The sequence below is a fragment of the Lactuca saligna genome, chromosome 2 (assembly GCF_052625555.1).
Source record: "Lactuca saligna cultivar CGN05327 chromosome 2, ASM5262555v1, whole genome shotgun sequence".
NCBI lineage: Eukaryota > Viridiplantae > Streptophyta > Magnoliopsida > Asterales > Asteraceae > Lactuca > Lactuca saligna.
The window spans coordinates 65,429,206-65,451,649 of record NC_136418.1 but is presented as its reverse complement, the minus strand read 5'-3'; the positions used below and the strand labels follow the sequence as shown (position 1 = coordinate 65,451,649).

At 42.1% G+C, this 22,444-nt stretch overlaps 1 pseudogene across 1 annotated transcript; it reads left to right on the top strand.

The window, feature by feature from the left end:
- Positions 1 to 15: 15 nt before the first annotated feature.
- Positions 16 to 2,058, top strand: LOC145029785 (pyruvate dehydrogenase E1 component subunit alpha-3, chloroplastic-like; annotated as a pseudogene). Its single transcript, XR_013676577.1, has 5 exons — positions 16 to 191; positions 254 to 355; positions 453 to 513; positions 880 to 1,658; positions 1,742 to 2,058. The product of XR_013676577.1 is annotated as a pyruvate dehydrogenase E1 component subunit alpha-3, chloroplastic-like (transcript).
- Positions 2,059 to 22,444: the final 20,386 nt, after the last annotated feature.

The following is a 22,444-nucleotide window of genomic DNA, read 5'->3' as shown; positions in this document are numbered from 1 at the left end:
CCCATAATGACTAAAATGCCCTTGCTAACTTACATGGATATAGATCCCTTGACTCTCTCAGAGGTGTTTGCTTTTGGAGTTGAGCCTTATGAGCATATGGAACGCATGGAGAATGAGTATGAAGCCTTGGCTACTATAAAGTGTAAGGCATCTTATTGCTTTCCAATAGTGTACCCACCTGTAGTTGATTGGTGACCGATTCGATTTTTGATTTTTCAGTTTTTCATAATTGTGTTCTTATTGATGTGTTCAGGTTAGGGCTTCCATTTCAGTTTTGGGCTTTATCTCTACATTTCTATTTAACAGTTTCAAGCAAAAGCACAAGAAACAGAGCATCTTTCCTATCACTTTTAAGGTATCTTAGAACTCCTAATTTTCAAGATTTGTTCTTATTCATTCAGGATTTATGAAATTAGATAATATGTTGTGTCAAATAATTGGAAATTTTATAGGTGTACAATGTTGGAAAGGAGGCAACAGTTGTATTGCAGCTTAAAGGTGATTGTTCTCTTGGTTACCTCCATATCGTGTAAGCCTTTAACCGTCTTCTACTATTAATCTATTACCAATCTCCCTTTTCTCTGTATCCTTTTATCATTCTTGAGAAATTGACACCTTGTCTGGCTGCAGACCTGGAGCTTAAACAATTATTTTGTCAAACTGCTTACCCTCGATCTGTGTTTGACAAGATTACCAAACTAAAGGAAATAGACATCAAATATTAGGTATTCGATTTTTCTTTTGTTTTGCATTTTTTTTGTGAATTTCGCTTTAGGCCCGGATTCCATAAACCTGCCGTCACCAGAATGACGTCTAATTGATCAAAAACCATGTTAGATATGGGATCCAACAAATTGATTTTTGTATTTTACTCTGCAGCTGCTCACCAAAGAAGAAGGTTTAGAAGTATACGAGGACATGATATTGGGGAGAGCTTTCGAGGACATGTGTGCTCAGATGTATTATAGGGGGAAATGTTTGGTTTTGTCCATTTATACAACGGGCAAGAAGTTGTTTCTCAGGGTTCATCAAGCTGTTGAAGAAAGAGGATAGTGTTGTGAGCACCTACCGTGATCATGTTCATGCTCTAAGCAAGGGGGTGCCTGCTCGTGCTGTGATGAGCGAGTTGTTTGGGAAGAAAACAGGGTGTTACCATGGTCAGGGTGGATCCATGCACATGTTCTCTATTGAACACAATGTTCGTGGAGGGTTTGCCTTTATAGGAGAAGGCATCCCTGTTGCCACAGGTGCAGCATTCAGTAGCAAGTACATGAGAGAAGTGTTGAAAGAAGCAGATTGTGATCATGTGACATTGGCATTCTTTGGAGATGGGACCTGTAATGATGGGCAGTTCTTTGAGTGTTTGAACATGGCAGCTCTATGGAAATTGCCTATCATATTTGTGGTGGAGAACAATCTGTGGGCAATTAGGATGTCCCATCTGCGTTCAACTTCAGATCCAGAAATCTAGAAGAAGGGTCCATCTTTTGGGATGCCAGGTGTCCATGTTGATGGCATGGATGTGTTGAAGGTGAGGGAGGTAGAAAAGGAGGCTATTGGGAGAGATAGGAGAGGAGAAGGCCTAACTTTGGTTGAATGTGAGACTTACAGATTCAGAGGACACTCTTTGGCTGATCCTGATGAGCTTCGTGACCCAGGTGAGTTGCTTTTAGTCTTTTACTCTTGTATATACGTAACATTGAAATTTGTTGTGATTGTATATTTGTATTGTGAATTGCAGTTGAGAAGGCTCATTATGCAACAAGGGATCCAATAACAGGATTGAAGAAATACCTGAGTGAAAACAAATTGGCAAGTGAAGCAGATTTAAAGGCGATAAAGAAGAAGATAGATGAGGTGGTTGAGGAAGTTGTGGAGTTTGTAGATGAAAGCCCTGCTCCTTCAAGAAGCCAACTGCTGGAAAATGTGTTTGCAGATCCAAGAGGGTTTGGAATTGGACCTGATGGAAGTTACAGGTGTGAGGATCCTAAGTTTACTGAAGGCACTGCTCAGGTCTAGTCTATTGCTAAGCTTTTGTTTCTTTTCTTCTCATGTTGTCTATCTTATTATTATTATTATGAATTGTTAATCATATCGGTTACATAGAGTTATATATGATTCTGTTTTTGTTGTTTTAATGGATTCCTTTTGATTATCTCTCTTTTATTGTTAGTGTCTTGTTTATCTAAAATTAATCAGTTAAAAAGAAATCGATGTGTGAGCTGCTTTTTCTTGTTCCAGAATAGATTTGTTAAGTTCCATTTAGATGTTTTTTATTAGATACACAAAAAAATAATAATAAATAAAAAACAAATCACATTTTGGAAAAGAATGATGGAAAAGCTTGATGGGTATTTGATGGGTATTTGTCTGGAACAGTAGTTGGTTTGTAATTTTCAAAGTATAATGTCTTTATATGAAAAAAAAGAAAGTACAATGTTGTAATTGGATGGACATAAAGTACATCTCCTGCAATTTGTCCATTTATTTATATTCTCGCATCATTCATTATATGGCTGGAAACATATTGAGCAGTTGGGAACTACCAATGGAAAAGATTATTGGTTGTGCATCAACTATCTTGGATGAAACCATAAAATGAAAGTACGCATCCCTGTAGCCTTTACTGATACAAATCTCTTTTATTAAGAAAAGAAATTCATAATTTTATTCCTAAAAATAACTAGAAAGTTATCTTTCATATTAAAGTCTTATTTGGGTTCTAATGAGTTGTATTATGTTTAATTTTGTGTATCTGTAAATAAAAGTTCTTTATTAAAAAAATTTCATTCCATCCCTATTCCATGATAACCAAACATTACGTTTGTGTTTGATATTTGCATGTAATGATTGATTGTACACTTGATAGGTTTGTTACTTCACTCGTGTGGTGAAAGATGCTGATGTAGGTGCTATTCTAAGGACTAAAAGTCCTAATCTATTCCGTCAATTAGGATTGAGGCATATATTTGTAGTTCCACGTGCTTCTCGTGTGATTGGCATGATCACCAGAAAGGACTTGATATTTGAGGTATCTCTATCTAACTTTTGTATATGTAATATATTTAATAAACCTCATATTTTTTAGTAGCAAATTTTGTCATTTATTTGTAAATTTCTGACTTTAGGAGTGGTACTGATGAAGTCTGTAGATTACGGTCGCATGGCAGAAATACTTGTACAAAGAGCATTTTCCCCTGATGAATTCACCCGTTGAACTGCAATCACATGGGTAAGGCTTTTTTTTTTTTTTTTTTTTTTTTTTTTAGATTTAGTTGCACATTGTAATGAGATTTTTTTGAGAATTCCTGCAATTGTTTATTAAATTTATGCAGATAAACGAGTTTGTAAAACTTGGGGGGTAATCAACTGACAAGCTCCTTTAATACAACACATGGTGATATAGTGATGGAAGAAAATGCACATGGTGATGATGTAAATCAAAGTAATGAAAAAGATGCAGACGCTTTAGAGGCTGGAAATGAACTTGTAAGTATCTAATCTACTGGTTTCTTGATCCATGTAACTTTTTATTCAAACTTTTTACTAATTCTTTTGGAGTTGATTGTAGGTAGGAGTTGTCTCTGATGAGAATTTATTGGAACTTCTGGAGTTAGCAATGTCATCAAACACAACTGAAACTGTGAAAAGAGCCAGAGAACTGATGGAATTGGGAGTTTACCCTATGGTCCTCATGTCTCAAATGGCTACACTTATTATGGACATTATTGCTGGAAGAGGTGTTGTGTTTTTCTCTGTTGCTAGGTAACCTTCTCAACAACAACATTCTACTTAAGCAGGTGAGTAATCAAGATTAACGGAGACTTGTAATCATGTTTGGTATTCCTTTCTAGTACACATTAAGCAGGTGGTACGCACACAAGGCGTTGGCAGAAACAAATAACATGAAATGTTTTTGGTAAGAAACAGAGTTGTATGATTATTTGTTAGTTTTATAGGAATGTATAACCCATGTTAGCAATGTATTATTTTTGTTTAACATTTGAATGATTCTTTGTATGACATTATAATTTGTGCAATTTATTTTATTTTTTTAGTATGAAATTTTATTTTATATTATGCAATGGATTGTATTTTTTGTATATGGTATTTTATTTATATTATGAGAAATTAAATGAAAATTTAATTTAAATATTAATAAATATATAAATTTATTTTTTTTAAACATTTAAATTTACGATACGCAAAAATGCGTGTCATCTTAATTTATGACATGGCCTTTCTTGACAAGGGCATTCTTGATACACATGGCGTGTCATTAACACGCGCGTCGTCTTCCTTTCTTGATACGCATTGCGTGTCGTAAACGCGCGTCGTAAATGAGCGTCGTAAATGCGTGTCATCTATAGATGACGCGCAAAAGCGCGTCGTCTCTCTTTATGGCAGGGCCTTCCTTGACGCGCATTTGCGCATCGTCTGAGCCCTTTATGACGCGTAATGAGCGTCGTAAAATGCTATTCTTCTAGTAGTGTGATTTAATTGTTCATTATACAGTGTATGTTTCATTTCAAACTCATTTACAATTGTGTTTCAAACAAATGTTTCATTGTATTTAAAACTATTTTGCTAGATAAATACCTCCAACCTGTTTTATAGATTGACATCAAGTCGATCTTTCCTTAGATATCAATCATGTTCAAAAGGTTTTACAAAACTTATTTTATGCTTTTATAATATAAATTGCATGCCTATATATGTATATTTAGATAAGGAATGTTTAAAAGACTTAGGAAGGCTATCCACCGTATTTCCTATTCGCGCTTGAGATGTGGTCTGGTGGGATATCGGGTACCCGTCCGAAGGTCGTTTAAATATTAGTTATATATAATGTGTACATATATAGTCATAAAAGGTTCTACCAGTTCATTCAGTACCGTTGGGTAGCAAGGGTATACTTCCATGTTCATACGTACCAGTGACATTACTAGTAAGCTACCATATGGTTAGTTTAGGAAGATACTAGAAATATTACTAGAACGTGATATCATACAACGAGTCAGTTCATTCATGAGTCTATACATGCTAGATAGAGAGAACACACATTACAGCTAGTACACACAGTACATTACTATACATGCTAGATAGAGAGAACATACATTACATCTAGTACACACAGTACATTACTATACATGCTAGATAGAGAGAACATACATTACAGCTGGCACACGCAGAACATTTCAGTACATACAGGCTAGACAGAGAAACATCACACTTTCAGTTAGCACATTCATTACATATACATTTATGCAGTTATGTGAACCATTGAGCGGGTCATGACACTTCCTGCCACGACCGTTCTTGTATCCCGAATCTCCTTAATTAGGGAGCGTATGAGTTTGCGTATAGATTTATACTGGATTGACTATCCTACACCTTTCTGCTTGCTACAGTGGGACTTGCAAGTCTACGGGTGCCAAATGTCATTTCTTACGGCATCTTACATCATCATTTTACTAGAGTTGGTAGTAGGATATAGGTCGATCACATGTTATATTGAATACCGTTTTGTTTTAAGGTAGTTAGTACGGTTGTAGTCATTTAATACTACACCATAGTACTATTTCATTTTCCCCTTCACATTCACTTCGTGAACATTCACACGATGCACGATAATGTAGAAACTATATTTTTGGTTAATGATAGTCAGAGTTGGGAAAATACACACTCTTAGAAGAGACACACACATGGATACTAGATGCCTTGGTAGAAAGATACAGTTAGTAGGAAACATAGGGTTTTCTAGGATGTTCATTTACATACAAATATTTACAGTTCATTCGTACAAATACTTACATTTCAAATTACATACAAGTACTTACATACAAATTAAGACACTAAAATACTTATGATCTCACCAGCTTCAAAGCTGATACTCGCTTTCAAAATTACTTGTATCCTCAGGTCATCAATAGACAGGTACCGATGCAAGGTTTAGTGAAGATGGAGCTCGTTCAAGACTCATCTTTCATTTTGATTTATGTTTTAGTGCCTATTATAATTTGATAGAACACACTTGTATTAAAATTGTATTATTAATGCAATGGATGATGTTGTTGCTTCTTTACTACTTTTCATTGTTGTGATACTGTACATGACGTCCTCCGCCCCAGAACGTTTCCGCCGTTCTTGGTTTGGGGTGTGACACCGGCCAAGGTAGAGACCGTGATGAGGTGGGAGGTCCCAAAGTCTTATCTAAGATTCGGAGCCTCCTGGGGCTGGCAAGCTACTATCAGAGATTCATTCAGGACTTCTCTGAGAGAGCCATACCTCGGACCAGGCTGATAAGGAAAGTAGTGGTCTTTCGATGGGGGCCTGAGCAGCATGCTGCGTTTGAGACATTAAGACAAAGATTGTGCGAGGCGCCAATCTTAGCCCTACCGGAGGGCATATAGGATTTTGTGGTGTACTACGATGTGTCCATCTCGAGTTTGGGCACGATATTGATACAGAGAGGGCATGTTATTGCTTACACTTCAAGGTAGTTGAAGCCTCACGAGGTGAACTACCCGACGCATGATATGGAGCTGGGGGCGGTTGTTTTTGCCCTCAATATTTGGTATCATTACCTCTATGGGGTTCGTTGTACCATTTACACGAACCACAAGAGCCTGAGGTATCTCATGGACCAGCCAAAGTTAAACATGAGGCAGTGTCGATGGTTAGATGTGGTGAAGGACTATGATTATGAGATCCTTTACCACTCAGGGAAGGCCAATGTGGTGGCCGATATGCTTAGCCGCAAGGCAACACCGATCAGGGATATCTGCATGTGGATGACCGTGGTGACTCCGCTGCTGGAGCAGATCCGAGAGGCCCGACCGGAGGCTATGAAGGAGGAACATCGGAAGAGCGAGTGTATTGTGGGTTAGGTTTCCTCTTTCGACTATGATAGCCAAGGGTTGTTGACCCTCCACCGTAGGGTGTGGGTCCCCTATCATGGAGGCGTGCATCAGACATTGATGGAGGAGGCACACAAATCCAAGTTTTCTATCCATCTTGGGGCGACGAAGATGTATAAGGATCTTCGTCTTGTCTATTGGTGGGCCTACATGAAATGGGACGTAGCATGGTATGTGGAGCGATGCTTGACCTGCAGAAAGGTCAAGGTCGAACATCAGAGGCCACACGGCAAGATGCAGCTGTTGGATATTCCCATTTGGAAATGGGACAATATCACAATGTACTTCATCACCAAACTTCCCAGGACCGTGTGTGGATTGGATTCCATATGGGTCATTGTGGATTGGTTGACCAAGAGCGCCCATTTTTTACCAATCCAAGAGAGTATATCAGCCAAGAAGCTGGCCGACATCTACATTCAAGAGGTGGTGGCATAGGACAGGGTACCAGTGTCAGTGATTTCGGACAGGGATGTGTGGTTTACTTCCAGGTTCTGGAAGAAATTCCACGACGAGTTGGGTACTCGTCTCCATTTTAACACCGCATTTCACCCGCAGACGGATGGTCAGAGCGAGCGGACCATCCAGACTCTGGAGGATATGCTGTGGGCATGTGTGCTAGACTTCGGTGGTAGCTGGGATATTTACCTCCCATTGGCTGAATTCTCCTACAACAACAATTACCACGCAAGTATCGATTGTCCTACCTTTGAGATGTTATACGGGAGAATGTGCAATACCCTGATATGTTGGGGTGAGGGTGGCCAGAGGGTCATGGGGAGCACCGAAGTGGTGCTCAATACGACAGAGAGAATTCAGCAGGTTAGGATCAGGCTCCAGATTGCACAGAGTCGGCAAAAAATTTACGCCGACAAGCACCGTTCAGACCTGGAGTTCTAGGTCGAGGATATGGTTCTCCTGAAGGTGTCGCCTTGAAAAGGCGTCATCCGGTTCAGGAAGCGGGGCAAGTTGGGCCCCATGTACATTGGACCTTTCAAGGTTATAGCCCGGGTGGGCAAGGTGGTGTACAGGCTGGATCTGCCATCCGAACTCAATCGGATCCACAACACTTTCCACGTCTCCAAGTTATGGAAGTTCTTGGTGGACAACTCGGCAGTGGTGCCCCTGGAGGATATTCAGGTTGACAAAAGCCTGAATTACATTGAGCGACATGTGGCAATCCTCGACCGGAAGTCGAAGGATCTGAGGAACAAGAGGGTCGAGCTGGTGAAGGTGTAATGGCAGCACTGAAAGGGCTCAGAGTGGACATGGGAGCCGATGGACGAGATAATGGAGCATTACCCAGAGCTTTTCCAAGAACGAACATCAGACTTCGAGGATGAAGTCTAGAATAATTAGGGGAGATTTGTAGCATCCGGTCCCTGGTATATATTTCATTCAAGTTTTTTTTCGCAATTTGGACTGACACTCGGCGAGTTGCTGGCCCAACTCGTTGAGTAGTAGCGGTTTGGACTTGGGAGTTAAGTGGCAGACTCATTGAGTCGGCGGCAAGACTCGACGAGTAGACTCTGGCTGGGCAGAACCCTAATATGAGGGTTGCACCCAATTTAGACAACCTTATACAGCCTCCATCGCCCCTTTATGCTCCTAGAACACTCCATATAGAACCCTAATCGTGTTGTGAGGATCTAAAGGCCTTTTTGGTGATTCTTGGTGGTTTGTGGTGGCAAGAAGGAAGGAGAAGCTTGAGGAACCAAGAGGTTGGCCATAGGAGTCAAAATTGTGAATCATCTACAGTTCTTCGAAGGTATAAAGTCGACACCTTGCTCCTTCTTGTATTTGATCCCTTTTGGGGGGATTTAGGGCTTTTATAAGCCATTCTTGGTGACCAACCATGATTGCAAGCATGGTTGGGGGTTAAGGCTTTAGATCCAAGCTTCTTAAGGAGTTTGAAGGCAGAAAAGGACTACCTTTGCACCCATGGAAAGCCCTATGCAACTCAAGAGCTTCTTTTAGGTTCTTTTAGCTCATAGTCCCATGCATGCACGTAATGTTCGTAAGTTTACGTGCTTGATTGATCTTAGGAGCCTAGATCTCTCTTTTGGACAAGTGTTGTACATAAGAAATCGAGAAATGAGAATTGGACAACCTCAACTCAGCGAGTTGTTCTTGGGACTTGACAAGTCCGAGGCTTGACTCCCCTTTTCTGTTAGGGTTCAAAGGAACCCAGTTGAGTGTTAGAAGGGTTTTAAAGAGTCCAAGGGAGTGACCCAACAAATTGGACTTAGCCATAGACCTGGAGTTCATAGGAATCGACGAGTGCATGAGCAGACTCGACGAGTCCAACGCAATCTCCCAACTTTTGAAGATGAACTCGACGAGTTGTTCATACAACTCGGCTAGTCAAGGACATGACTTGTTTGTAGGACGAGGATGAACTCGACGAGTTGTTCATACAACTCGCGAGTCGGATGAAGGTTCATTCGAGGTTGTTTTAGAAGGAGAACTCGTCGAGTCATTGCTAAAGTCGACGAGTAGAAACGTGAAGAAGGGAAGATGAAGGGTAGGGACTCGACGAGTTGAAGGCCCAACTCGGCGAGTCAGGTCAACTGGAAGTTGAATTTGACTTTGACTTTGACTTGGTCAGGGGTAAAATAGTCATTTTACCCTAAGAACAATTATCAGTGTCTGACTAAGTGTTTTATGGGAATTATAGTCGGAGGATCACTGGAGCAACAGTCAGACATCTGTCGATCAGCTTTTCAGCAGTCAGCCTTACGAGTTGAGTTACCTTCCAATAGAGGTGGGTCTACAACACTAATGTCACCCCACCAGTAGTTGATTATGGGTGAGATGGTTATCTTTGTGATAAATGTCTTGTTGCTATATATGTGTTGAGTATGTGTTAGTAGTAGTATGGCGTTCTAGCCCCTGGTTATCGGTTGAAAGATACCGAAGATGATTACCGGTTAAAAGATACCGAAGGGGTGGACAAAACCCACACATGTATAGTTGTATGCTTATGATATGTCATTATGTGATTCAGTATTCCTATGTATGTTATCATGAAACCAATATGTTATGACATGTAATATGTGATAAGGGTAGGGGTGAAATAGTCCCCATATACCGGTTGAAAGATATTGAAGGGGAGGTTAGTTCCCGGATACCGGTTGAAAGATATCGCAGGGAGAGTAGCTCCCCATTACCGGCTGAAAGGTACTGAAGGGGAGGATAGTTCCCGGCTACTAGTTGAAAGATATAGAAGGGGAAGGTAGCTCCCAGTTACTGGTTGAAAGATACCGAAGGGGAGGGTAGCTCCCGGTTACCAGTTGAAAGATATTGATGATTATGTGCTATGGGTATGTGTAACAACCTGAAATCCAGGTACCCTTCTATTTAGCCCTTCATCTTTAATTTGTTGTCATTTTAGGGCTTTTATGTTGGGCGAGTATGCTGGGCGTACAAGGAGTACGTTGCGCGTACTCGCGCGCTTCATTTAAACGCGTCCTCCCTCGGGTATACTGGGCGTACCCAAAGTTACACTGGGCGTAACTGGTCTAGACCCAAAAACCCTAATTTTTGTGGTTGGCTATAAAAGGAATGAGATGGCTTGATTCCTTAGCCACCATCCCTCAAAAAGAAACCCTAAGTGAGTGTTCCTTCGTTCCTAGCTCATTTGTGAGTGTTCTAAGCTTGGTGGTGTCATTTCAAGGTAGCAAAGGAGAGGAGGAGTCCATTGTGAAGGTTAGAAGTTGGTGTTCAAGTGTAGATCCGTGCTTAGCAAAGGTTGGAGCTTCATTCTAAGGTATAAAGTTTGGATCTTGACTTGTAGTTCTTGTGGTATGCTTTATGCACCATCTTCTAGGGTTTTGGTCCCAAAGGTGGAGACTTTATGAGCAAGTGGTCTCCATTAGCTTAGATCCATCATATTTCTGGTCCATTTGAGTTGTAGATTCATAAAAATGTAACCTTGGATGTGAATGATTAGCCATGCATGAGATCTAGATCCTTGAGTTGAAATGGAAAGGTGTTAAGGAGTGTATGAGCCTTTACAGCCATGCCAAGGCTTAAAGGTTTCGACTTTATGAGTAAGGAGGCTTAAATAAAGCCGGATCTGGAAGTTGAAGAAGCGGCTTAACCGATTAAGACCAGAAATGAAGAATGTCTAGATCTGACTATTACGTTGGGCGTAACTCCCAGTATGCGCAACTTACTGGGAGGAGACCCCGACTTTTGGGGTGGCGATGTACGCCCCGCGTACATCAGTCTGTACGCCCCGCGTACTGAAGGATGTTGACTTTTGTTGACTTTTAGGGTTTTGGTCAGCATGAGGACTTTGAGTCAAGGAAGGGTAAAATGTTCTTTTACCCCTCTGAGGAATGTTAATAAGGGTAAAGTCTAGTTGTGAAAGTCTATATTAATTAAAATGATATTCGTTATGATTAGGCGAGGTTGAGTCTTCGTTCGAGATTCGGAGATAGCGAGTGTGTGAGATTCTAGACTTTCCACGAGGTGACTTTTCTCACTATACTGTACTCGAAAGGGTTTTATTGTGCGACCGGAAGGTTGGATATGTTATGAGTTGTATGCATTGTATATGATAAGTTAATCGTTTGTATGTGCTATGTATGTAATGTTTGATATGGGCCGGAAGGCATTATGTTATGTGCCGAAAGGCATATATGTTATGGGCCGGAAGGCGTTGTGATGTGGATCGTAAGGTTGACACAGGTAGGACCGGAAGGTTTACCGAGTCGGGACGGAAGTCCCTTGAGACACGTGGACCGGAAGGTCAGGGCCTGGAAAGGCGTATGTACGTAAGTAGTATTTTGGGGGAACTCACTAAGAATTTATGCTTACAGTTGTTGTGTTATGTGTTTCAGGTACTAGCGAGGACTGTGGGAAGGTGCCAACGTGATTTGTACACACTGACGGAGGAACTGTTTTATGATCATGGGATGTATTTTGTTACAATGACAATTGTTACACATGTGATTTCAGAATATTAAATGATGGTTTATGTTATTTGAAAAATGAAATTTTTTTTTGAAAATTCACGTTGTTACAAGTTGGTATCAGAGCCTTGGTTTGAGGGATTCGGATGCACCTTCGGGCGTAACTGAACTCAAACCGAGGATTTGAGGAAATTTTCAATTAATAAAAGCATAAAAATTTGATAAGAGATTTTGTAATCACCAAAGGAGAAGCAGTGTGTACGGTCAGCCAGCGACCGAATGGTAAAATCCCCAAAATACCCTTACAATATGTGTTATGAGATATGCTATGATATGTTATGCATGCTAGAGTAGAGTAGGTATTCATATTAGGACTAGAGTGGCCTGATTTGTGATGCCTTAGTCTAGGGGAACCTGCTGCTTTGAGATACTTTGAGAGCGAGTAGGTAGCAAGTGCATAGCAAGAATAGAGTACTCGTGATCCGGGGTCCAAGGAGGAGGACTTGGGGTGAATGCTGATGCGGTGTAGTCGGTAGTATTGGGCCCGTACTATTGAAGACACCGGGTCAGTGGGCAACCCAAGTAAGAATCCTTTGGGTATCGGAGGCCGATTAGGGTTGCGTTATCGAGTGCAATTATGCTCGATTGAGTCTCTGATATTTTTATGTTGTATTTCAGAGGCATTATGGTTGGGCCACGCCACAGACCTGGGACGAGCGGTATGAGTGACGAGGAGCTTCGTCAGATGATTCACGAAGAGGTGGCTGCGGCGATCCGGGCCGAGATTCCGGAAATGTTTGGGTCTATCAAGACCACACTGATGGAGACTTTCGATGAGTGGTACGCCGTGGTGATTGAGGCCGTAGCCGCTGCAGCTACCACAACTGTGGCTACTGCCAGACCATAGGGAGGTGACTCGTTGCTATTCTGGGAGTTCAGCAAGACGAAGCCACTCGAGTTTGACGGGACGCAGGATCCGATCGCTGCGATGAGATGGATTGCTGATATTGAGGGATGCTTCTACACATGTTCATGTCCAGAGCATATGAGGGTACGGTTCGCTTTGAACCAGCTCCGCCTGGGAGCAAAGGATTGGTGGAAGTTCGTGACGGCGAACTTCACTCTTGCGGAGGTTTCGGCTGTGACTTGGGAGGGATTTACTACTATGTTCAGAGACGAGTATGTTCCCTCGGTGGAGAGGGAACGGTTGATTCAGGAGTTCTTGACCCTCAAGTAGGGTAATGATTCTGTTACTGTGATCACCCGGAAGTTTAATGAGAGGGAAATGTTCAGCCCTGAGCAGGTGTCCACTGAGCAGGCTCGGATGAGTCGATATTTAGGTGTATTGAGGAGGGACATTCGGGAGTTCATATCGAACTCATCATACCAGACCTTTACTGATCTCCAGGAAAATGCCCAGAAGAGGGAGATCGAGTTGGAGACTCAGGTCAGGGAGGAGGCCGTGTCTCAGCGGGTGGATCGGTGGCCGGCTCAGTCCCAGCCAGCAGCCAAGCGAACCAAGTCCGCCGATTCGAGGATGGGAGGTCAGAAGGGCCGCACTTGCGGAATGTGCGACAATGGTCATGAGGGGGCCTATTGATCAGGTGCGTGCTACAAGTGTGGCAAGGAGGGGCACGTCGCTAGGGATTGCCCCAAGGGATTTATGGTTTGCTTCCATTGCAACCAGACCGGCCATCGGAATGCCGAGTGTCCTCAGCTTCACCAGGGATCTGCGCCTACTGCTAGGGTTACCGAGACTCGGCCGGTGAAAGCCGAGGCTCCAAAGGCTCGTGGGAGAGCTTTTCAGTTGACTGTAGAGGAGGTCCGCGCGATGCCCGATGTCGTGGATGGTATGTATTCTTTCGTGTATTTAATTTTATGCTGAGATACTGTGCTTATATTATGATATGCATAGGTACTTTTCTTGTGAATTCTGTACCTGCCTTGGTATTATTTGACTCGGGTGTGAGTCGGTCTTTTGTATCTTTGGGTTTTAGTCAGCACATCAGTATTGATCGGGAGGTGATGACTCGACCCCTGAGGGTTTCCATAGCTGATGAGAAAGCGGTATACGCCACTGACATGATTCGAGGATGTGTGCTCGAGATTTTTGGTGTCAAGTTCCCTATAGATTTGGTTCCTATAGCGATGGGAGATATCTGCATCATCGTGGGCATGGACTGGTTGAGTAAGTTTGGAGCAGTCATTGACTGCGAGAGAAAACTAGTGATTAGATGAGACCCTTGTGGGGGAGTGCTAACTGTGTATCGCGAGGGGACCCGGTGTGGGTCAGCGTTTTCTTCGGCTGCCAGGGCGAGACAGTGTTTGCAGCAGGGCTGCAGTGGATTCATAGCCTATGTGATGGACACACGAGTGGCTGCGGGGAGGCCAAATTTGGTTGACGAGGTTCCAGTAGTGTGCGATTTTTCGGATGTGTTTCCTGAAGAACTGCCAGGCGTGCCTCCAGAAAGGCAAGTGGAGTTCCGTATCGATGTGGTTCCGGGAGCGGCGCCCATCGCCAAGGCGCCTTATCGCCTCGCTCCACCTGAAATGCAGGAGTTATCCTTGCAGCTTCAGGAGCTGTTGGGAAAGGGGTTTATTCGACCGAGTAGCTCACCTTGGGGAGCGCCGATTCTTTTTGTCATGAAAAAGGATGGTTCACACCGGATGTGTATCGGTTACCGGGAGTTGAACAAGTTGACGGTTAAAAACCAGTATCCGTTACCTAGGATCGATGATCTGTTCGATCAGTTGCATGGGGCATCTTGGTTCTCTAAGATAGACTTGAGGTCGGGTTATCATCAGATGAGGGTTCGGGATGAAGATATCCATAAGACTGCGTTCAGAACTCGTTATGGACATTACGAGTTTGTGGTGATGCCTTTTGGGCTCACTAATGCCCCGGCGGCGTTCATGGATCTTATGAACAGGGTGTGCAGGCTGATGTTGGATCGGTCGGTGATCGTATTCATTGATGATATTTTGGTATATTCGAGGTATAGAGAGCAGCATGAGGAACATTTGAGGGAGATTCTTGGAGTATTGAGATCGCAGAGGCTGTATGCCAAATTCTCCAAGTGTGATTTCTGGTTACGAGAGGTCCAGTTCCTAGGGCACCTTGTTAACCAGAAGGGGATATTGGTCGATCCAACCAAGATCGAGGCAGTGATGAGATGGGAAGTGCCGAGATCGCCCACTGAGATTAGGAGCTTTCTGGGATTGGCCGGCTATAATCGAAGGTTTATCAGGGATTTCTCCAAGATCGCCGTGCCACTTACCAAGATGACCCGGAAGGGTGTTGCATTTTCATGGGGTCTGGAGCAGCAGTCCTTATTCGAGACCCTTCGTCAGAAATTGTGCGAGGCCCCGGTGCTCGCACTCCAGGAAGGGATGGAGGATTTTGTTGTATACTGTGATGCATCTATATCTGGATTAGGGGCAGTACTTATGCAGCTGAAGCCTCATGAGTCGAGATATCCCACCCACGACCTGGAACTGGGGGCTGTGGTGTTTGCCCTCAAGATCTAGCGACACTATCTTTATGGGGTTCGGTGTACCATATACACGGACCACAAGAGTATGAAGTACTTGATGGATCAGCCAAATCTGAATATGCATCAGAGGAGATGGTTGGATGTGGTGAAGGATTATGATTGTGAGATCCTGTACCACCTGGGAAAGGCTAATGTCGTAGCCGATGCATTGAGCCGTAGGGAGGAGAGCACCCCGATCTGAGACGTCTGTATGAGGTTGACGGTGATGACTTCGATTTTGGACACCATCTGAGGGGCCCAGGCTGAGGCTGCGAGACCAGAAAACCAAAAGAGGGAGTGGGTTGTCGGGCAGGTATCGGAATTCATTACTGATGGTCGGGGACTTATGACATTTCAGGGTCGGATTTGGGTATCGTTTGTGGGTGGTACGCGTACTATTTTGATGGAAGAAGCGCATCGATCGAAATTCTCGATCCATCCCGAGGCTAGTAAGATGTATTTGTACCTAAAGAAGGAGTATTGGTGGCCCTGTATGAAGAGGGATGTTGCATGGTTCATCGAGAGGTGCCTGACTTGTCGTCAGGTTAGGGCCGAGCACCAGCGTCCGCATGGTAAGTTGCAGCTGCTGGAGATTCCCGAATGGAAGTGGGAACACATTACCATGGATTTTATCACCAAATTGCCAAGGACTGCGAGAGGGATCGATGCAATTTGGGTGATTGTGGATAGATTGACGAAGAGCGCTCATTTTCTAGATATCAGTGAGAGCTCTTCTGCGGAGAAGTTGGTAGAGTTATATGTGAGGGATGTGGTATCGCGGCACCGGGTTCCAATGTCGATCGTTTCAGATTGGGACGTACGATTTACTTCCAGGTTTTGGAAGAAGTTTCACGAGGAGTTGGGTACGAGGATGCATTTTAGTACTGCATACCACCCGCAGACGGACGGACAGAGCGAACAGACAATTCAGACACTCGAGGATATGCTCCGAGTGCGTGTTTTGGATTCTGGAGGGAGTTGGAACACCTATTTACCCTTAGCAGAGTTTTCGTACAACAACATCCATCATTCGAGCATTGGTATGCCACCCTTTAAGCTGTTGTACGGGAGGAGGTGTCGCACCCCCATCTGTTAGGGAGAGGTGGGGCAACGGGTCATGGGTAGTACGGAGATTGTACTTCAGACGACCGAGAAGATACATCAGGTCAGGCAGAGATTGTTGATCGCTGAGATTCGCTAGAAGAGTTATGCGGATAGGCATCGGTCCGAGCCCGAGTTTCAGGTTGGTGACCTTGTGCTCTTAAAGGTCTCTCCTTGAAAAGGAGTGATACGATTCAGGAAGAGGGGCAAGTTGGGACCTCGATATATTGGACCTTTCAGGGTAATCGCTAGGGTGGGTAGGGTAGCCTACCGGTTGGATCTACCTGTTGAGTTGGATCAGATCCACGACACCTTTCATGTGTCGCAGTTGAGGAAATGTATTACCGACGAGTCGGCAGTGGTTCCATTAGATGATATTCAGGTGGATGCAGGCCTGAACTATGTTGAGAGACCAGTGGAAATTAGGGATTGAAAGTTTAAGGTTCTGAGGAACAAGGAAGTTCCCTGGGTACAAGTGCAGTGGCAACATCGGAAGGGGTCCGAGCTGACATGGGAGTCCGAGTTTGAGATGCGGGAGCAGTATCCAGAATTGTTTTCAGTGTAAGACTTCGGGGACGAAGTCTGGTTCTAGTAGGGGAGAACTGTAACAGACCGAAATCCAGGTACCCTTCTATTTAGCCCTTCATCTTTAATTTGTTGTCATTTTAGGGGTTTTATGTTGGGCGTACAAGGAGTACGCTGCGCGTACTTGCGCACTTCATTTAAATGCATCGTCGCTCGGGTACGCTGGGCGTACCCAAAGTTACGCTGGGCGTAACTGGTCCAGACCCAAAAACCCTAACTTTTGTGGTTGGCTATAAAAGGAATGAGATGGCTTGATTCCTCAGCACCATCCCTTAGAAAGAAACCCTAAGAGAGTGTTCCTTCGTGCCTAGCTCATTTGTGAGTGTTCTAAGCTTGGTGGTGTCATTTCAAGGTAGCAAAGGAGAAGAGGACTCCATTGTGAAGGCTAGAAGTTGGTGTTCAAGTGTAGATCCGTGCTTAGCAAAGGTTGGAGCTTCATTCTAAGGTAAAAAGTTCGGATCTTGACTTGTAGTTCTTGTGGTATGCTTTATGGACCATTTTCTAGGGTTTTGGTCCCAAAGGTGGAGACATTATGAGCAAGTGGTCTCCATTAGCTTAGATCCATCATATTTCTGGTCCATTTGAGTTGTAGATTCATAAAAATGTAATCTTGGACGTGAATGATTGGCCATGCATGAGATCTAGATCCTTGAGTTGAAATGCAAAGGTGTTAAGGAATGTAAGAGCCTTTACAGCCATGCCAAGGCTTAAAGGCTTCGACTTTATGAGTAAGGAGGCTTAAATAAAGCCGGATCTGGAAGTTGAAGAAGTGGCTTAACCGATTAAGACCAGAAATGAAGAATTTCTAGATCTGACTATTACGCTGGGCGTAACTCCCAGTACGCGCAGCGTACTGGGAGGAGACCCCAACTTTTGGGTTGGCAATGTACGCCCCACGTACATCAGTCTGTACGCCCCACGTACTAGAGGATGTTGACTTTTGTTGACTTTTAGGGTTTTGGTCACATTAGGACTTTGAGTCAAGGAAGGGTAAAATGGTCTTTTACCCCTCTGAGGAATGTTAATAAGGGTAAAGTCTAGTTGTGAAAGTCTATATTTGTCACACCCCGAAAACCGAAGGCGGAAACATTTCCGGGGTTGACTCCACGTTGAGTATCAAATCCAATGTACATAGTAAGTAAAGTAAATCAACCATTACATTACATATATGAAAGTTTTACATTTTTTTCAAAAGCATAAGTTATACAAGTAATACATAGTATATATGAACAATACAAAATGAGTCTTCTGAGAACTCCGTCTTCACGCAAAAGGATCTTCGGGTACCTATCTAACATGGACCTGAGAATACAAGCGGTTTGAAAATCAGCATAAAGCTGGTGAGTTCATAAGCGGTTAGTTTTTCTGATCAAGAAAGAGAGGATGATAAGTCCTCTGAATTGAATCAAGAGATATGGAACAGGGGATATCTCATCAATACAAATATAGCATCATACTAAGCGATAAAATAGGAAAGAGTTATCAAGATAGAACATTTTATCGCTATAGGAATGTTCAAGTAACATCGCATATACGAGGATTTTCTACGAAGGATTGGCTCGAGAAATACTCCCATAGTATTTCATGGTTTGCTGCAGCGACGATTCGTTGTTTGAGATATTAGGTAAGTTTTAGGCATGCTGCGTACCACAGTCACTCCCAATCACATGTTGGCCGTGTCACGAATGAATATAGTTGGCCAGGCTATATTGATCCTAGACACGACTACATAACTGCTCAGGTTTAACCGCAGTGTACAACACCTATTTACTTATGTTTTGTTCTACTTGTAGTTACGGATTTTGACGGTTCGGTATACTTGTACACTTTTGAAAATACTTATAGTTTTTGAAGATACTTTTAATTCAGAGCACTGAGGCCCTTTTGTGTTTATAGTTTTATACCATGTAAGGTTTGGTATACTCCATTCACTATAAACAAGGGCTTTGATGCCAATCTGTCACACCCCGAAAACCGAAGGCGGAAACATTTCCAGGGTTGACTCCACGTTGAGTATCAAATCCAATGTACACAATAAGTAAAGTAAATCAACCATTACATTACATATATGAAAGTTTTACATTTGTTTCAAAAGCATAAGTTATACAAGTAATACATAGTATATATGAACAATACAAAATGAGTCTTCTGAGAACTCCGTCTTCACGCAAAAGGATCCTCGGGTACCTGTCTAACATGGACCTGAGAAAACAAGCGGTTTGAAAATCAGCATAAAGCTAGTGAGTTCATAAGCGGTTAGTTTTTCTGAAAATGTACGAGTTCCTTTGTTTTCCTGAAAAGTGATTTTCCAAGAAAATCCCATATTTTTTTTATGTAAAGTTAGTTTCCAAATCCAAAAGTAAAGTAAACGATGTCTAATTAAAACATGATTGTTCTTGTGAAATGTAGTTCAATTGTTTAACTTATTACACTTCTTTAATTTCGTACTACTGTTATTCAGGAAGAACCCCATGTTCTCCTGACTGTGTGTATGTGTGTGAACTGTTACTAGTTCTGATTATGTTCGGTGTCCTTCCCAGGAAAACCCCATGTTTCCCTAAATGTGTGTATATCTTTACTGGTTTTGGTTATGTTCAGTGTTCTCCCCAGGAAAACCCCATGTTTCCCTGACTGTGTGTGTGTGTCTTTACTGGTTATGGTTATGTGCAATGTTCTACCCAGGAAAACCCCATGTTTTCCTGACTGTGTGTGTGTATCTGTCATCCCTAGATGTACATTAGCTTTACTACGTACATAAAGCTAGTAAATGAGTCTGAAACGTTAGTAATCTAGATTGCGAGTCCTTAACCATACTTTGACTGGATATGACTCGGACCATGGTCAGTATCCTATTTATGACTTTTGTCACCCTTGAACCATTCGGTTCGGCTGTAGCTAGCAGCCAGGTGTGGGATTGTCAGTCCCGTATAGATCTATACACTCAAGCCACGCTCTCCTACGAACGGAGATTCTAGTTACAGGGTTAGTCCTCCACTATCTCGTGCCATGGAAGTGTTACAAGGACGTGTCTCCAATCATTAAGATTACTCTTTACTTTTTGACTAGGAAAGTAGTATTTACGACTGACTATATTCTATGTACCTGTCCTTTACACTCGAGCCTAGGTGTTTTATTAAGGACATTACACTCGAGTCTAGGTGTTATTTAATGATGGCTGTCCTTTTACACTCGATCCTAGGTGTATTATTAAGGACATTACACTCGAACCTAGGTGTTACTTAATGATGACTGTCCTTTTACACTCGACCCTAGGTGTATTATTAAGGACATTACACTCGAACCTAGGTGTTATTTAATGATTATAGTCCTTTACACTCGTTCCTAGGTGTATTGTTAAGGACATATAGATGTTTTATGTTTTCTAATGGAGTCTGTCTTTTACACTCGAACCTTAGTGTTTTATTATAGACATTACAGTGGTTTATGTATTCTATCAGTTTAAATGTGAACAATCAATTACAAAGTACACAATATAATAGTGTATAATAAGAATTGAAAATCGGGTTAAAAACAAACAACTCTGCAAGTTAAAACAGTTTGTTTAAAAGGTTTTCAATTCTTAAAGTGTACAATTATGAAACCATTTAATTGAAATCATGTGATTGAGTACAAGATATACTTGTACTTTTGCTTGTATCCCCCCTGAAAACATTGAAAAACCATTGAAAAAGGGTAGGGGTATGAACTCACCGGACGAGAAATGTGACGATTTCGGATGCTAAGTGTTGGTCCGGGGCTTGCAAACACACGAGGTTCCTAAGTATAATGTAAAGATACACATTTGTATCTAATTAGGACCTAGATTGATTATTTGGTAGGGACAATTACTTGTAGTCGCGGAAACACCCCATTACGAGTGTTTGGAGGGACCCGGGTGGTGTTTAAGGATGGGAATTGAAGCGAAAGACTTGGGACTTGAGTTTACTCCCCATGAATAAAATTATACAAGAGTTTTTGGTCTAAAACACTCATTCCCCATGAGTTTACGGCCGTAAACTCATGGTGGGGTGGTTTATGGTGTTTAATGGGTTACAAATGGGTATGGACACTTGAAAATGCTTGGAATAATTTTACCTAAGGCTTGGATTGAATTAAAATCACAATTTGCAACACTTAATGGAGTTTACGGCCTAATCATGGTTTCTATGGCCGTAAACTCTCATATCTCTTAGAATAAGTGTTGTTAAGGTTCCAAAATTAATCACATGTGATTCTAAAAATTCTAACAAGCCTAGAAATCAAATTTGGGCACCATTTTACATCCATTTAGGAGTTTACGGCCATGGGGCATGTTCTATGGCCGTAAACTCTCAAATGTGGGATTTTGATGTGTTTAAAGCCCTTAAACTATTTTTGGTTGGTTCTATGATTTATTCCAAGGCTTTTGGTGGTGTTGGATGGCTTTCTAACACCTTAGAAATGAATTTATACCCATTTTTGAGGAGTTTACGGCCCAAGCACATGCCTTGGCCGTAAACTCATATAAACCTCTCAAAATTTATGTTTGAAGTGTTCTAAGTCCAATTCCAATATTCTAAAAATCATATCTAAGTCTTGTTTGGTGTTTGGAAGGGTTATGTAGGGTTTCAAAGCACTCTATTGATGATGGCAATGGGCCCCTTTGACTAATTCTAGGTCAAAAGCCCAAGACTTGTCTTTTCCCTATAAATAGTCATGTATTATTCACAATTAGGGTTAAGAGAGTGAGGCAAAATGTAGCCGCCACGTTGTGAGGTTTCTTGTAGAGTTAGATTCTTATTTCTTAAGTGTAATTTGTTCCTCACAATTCAATAAATCGAGTGATCATTCGACATAATCTTCATATTTGTGTTTGTTCTTATTTTCCGCATCTTGTTCATTAAATCTCAATTAGGGTTTTAATCCCAACAAGTGGTATCAGAGCGGGTCTTTGAAGATCTATTGATTTTTGAAGTATCGGTTCTTAATTTGGTGATTTTCTGCACAAGTTATTGAAGATTATTGGTGTTTTGGCGGTATGGAATTATAATTATGTTCAAGTTACTATTCATGAAGATCCATGGTGTTCATCTACTGTTCATCTGGTATTTTTTTTATTCGTTCTTGTGTTGGATCTGTTCATTTGCTTAATCCAAAAATCAATTGATTTTAGTCATATGTTTTGACCCAATTGGATCTATTCGAGTCTTATTTTGATTTGCCCAGTCTTTTAGCTGATTCACTGTTCATGATCCATTCCTTTTTCCCTAATATCATATTCGGTTTCCCGTTTGCTTTACTTGCTTTTGCGTGCTCAGTTCATTCATTTATTCATTCTCTGAAGATCAATCAAGATTAACAGTTGGTGATTATATCATTATCGACTAAGGATATTGGTTGTTAACAA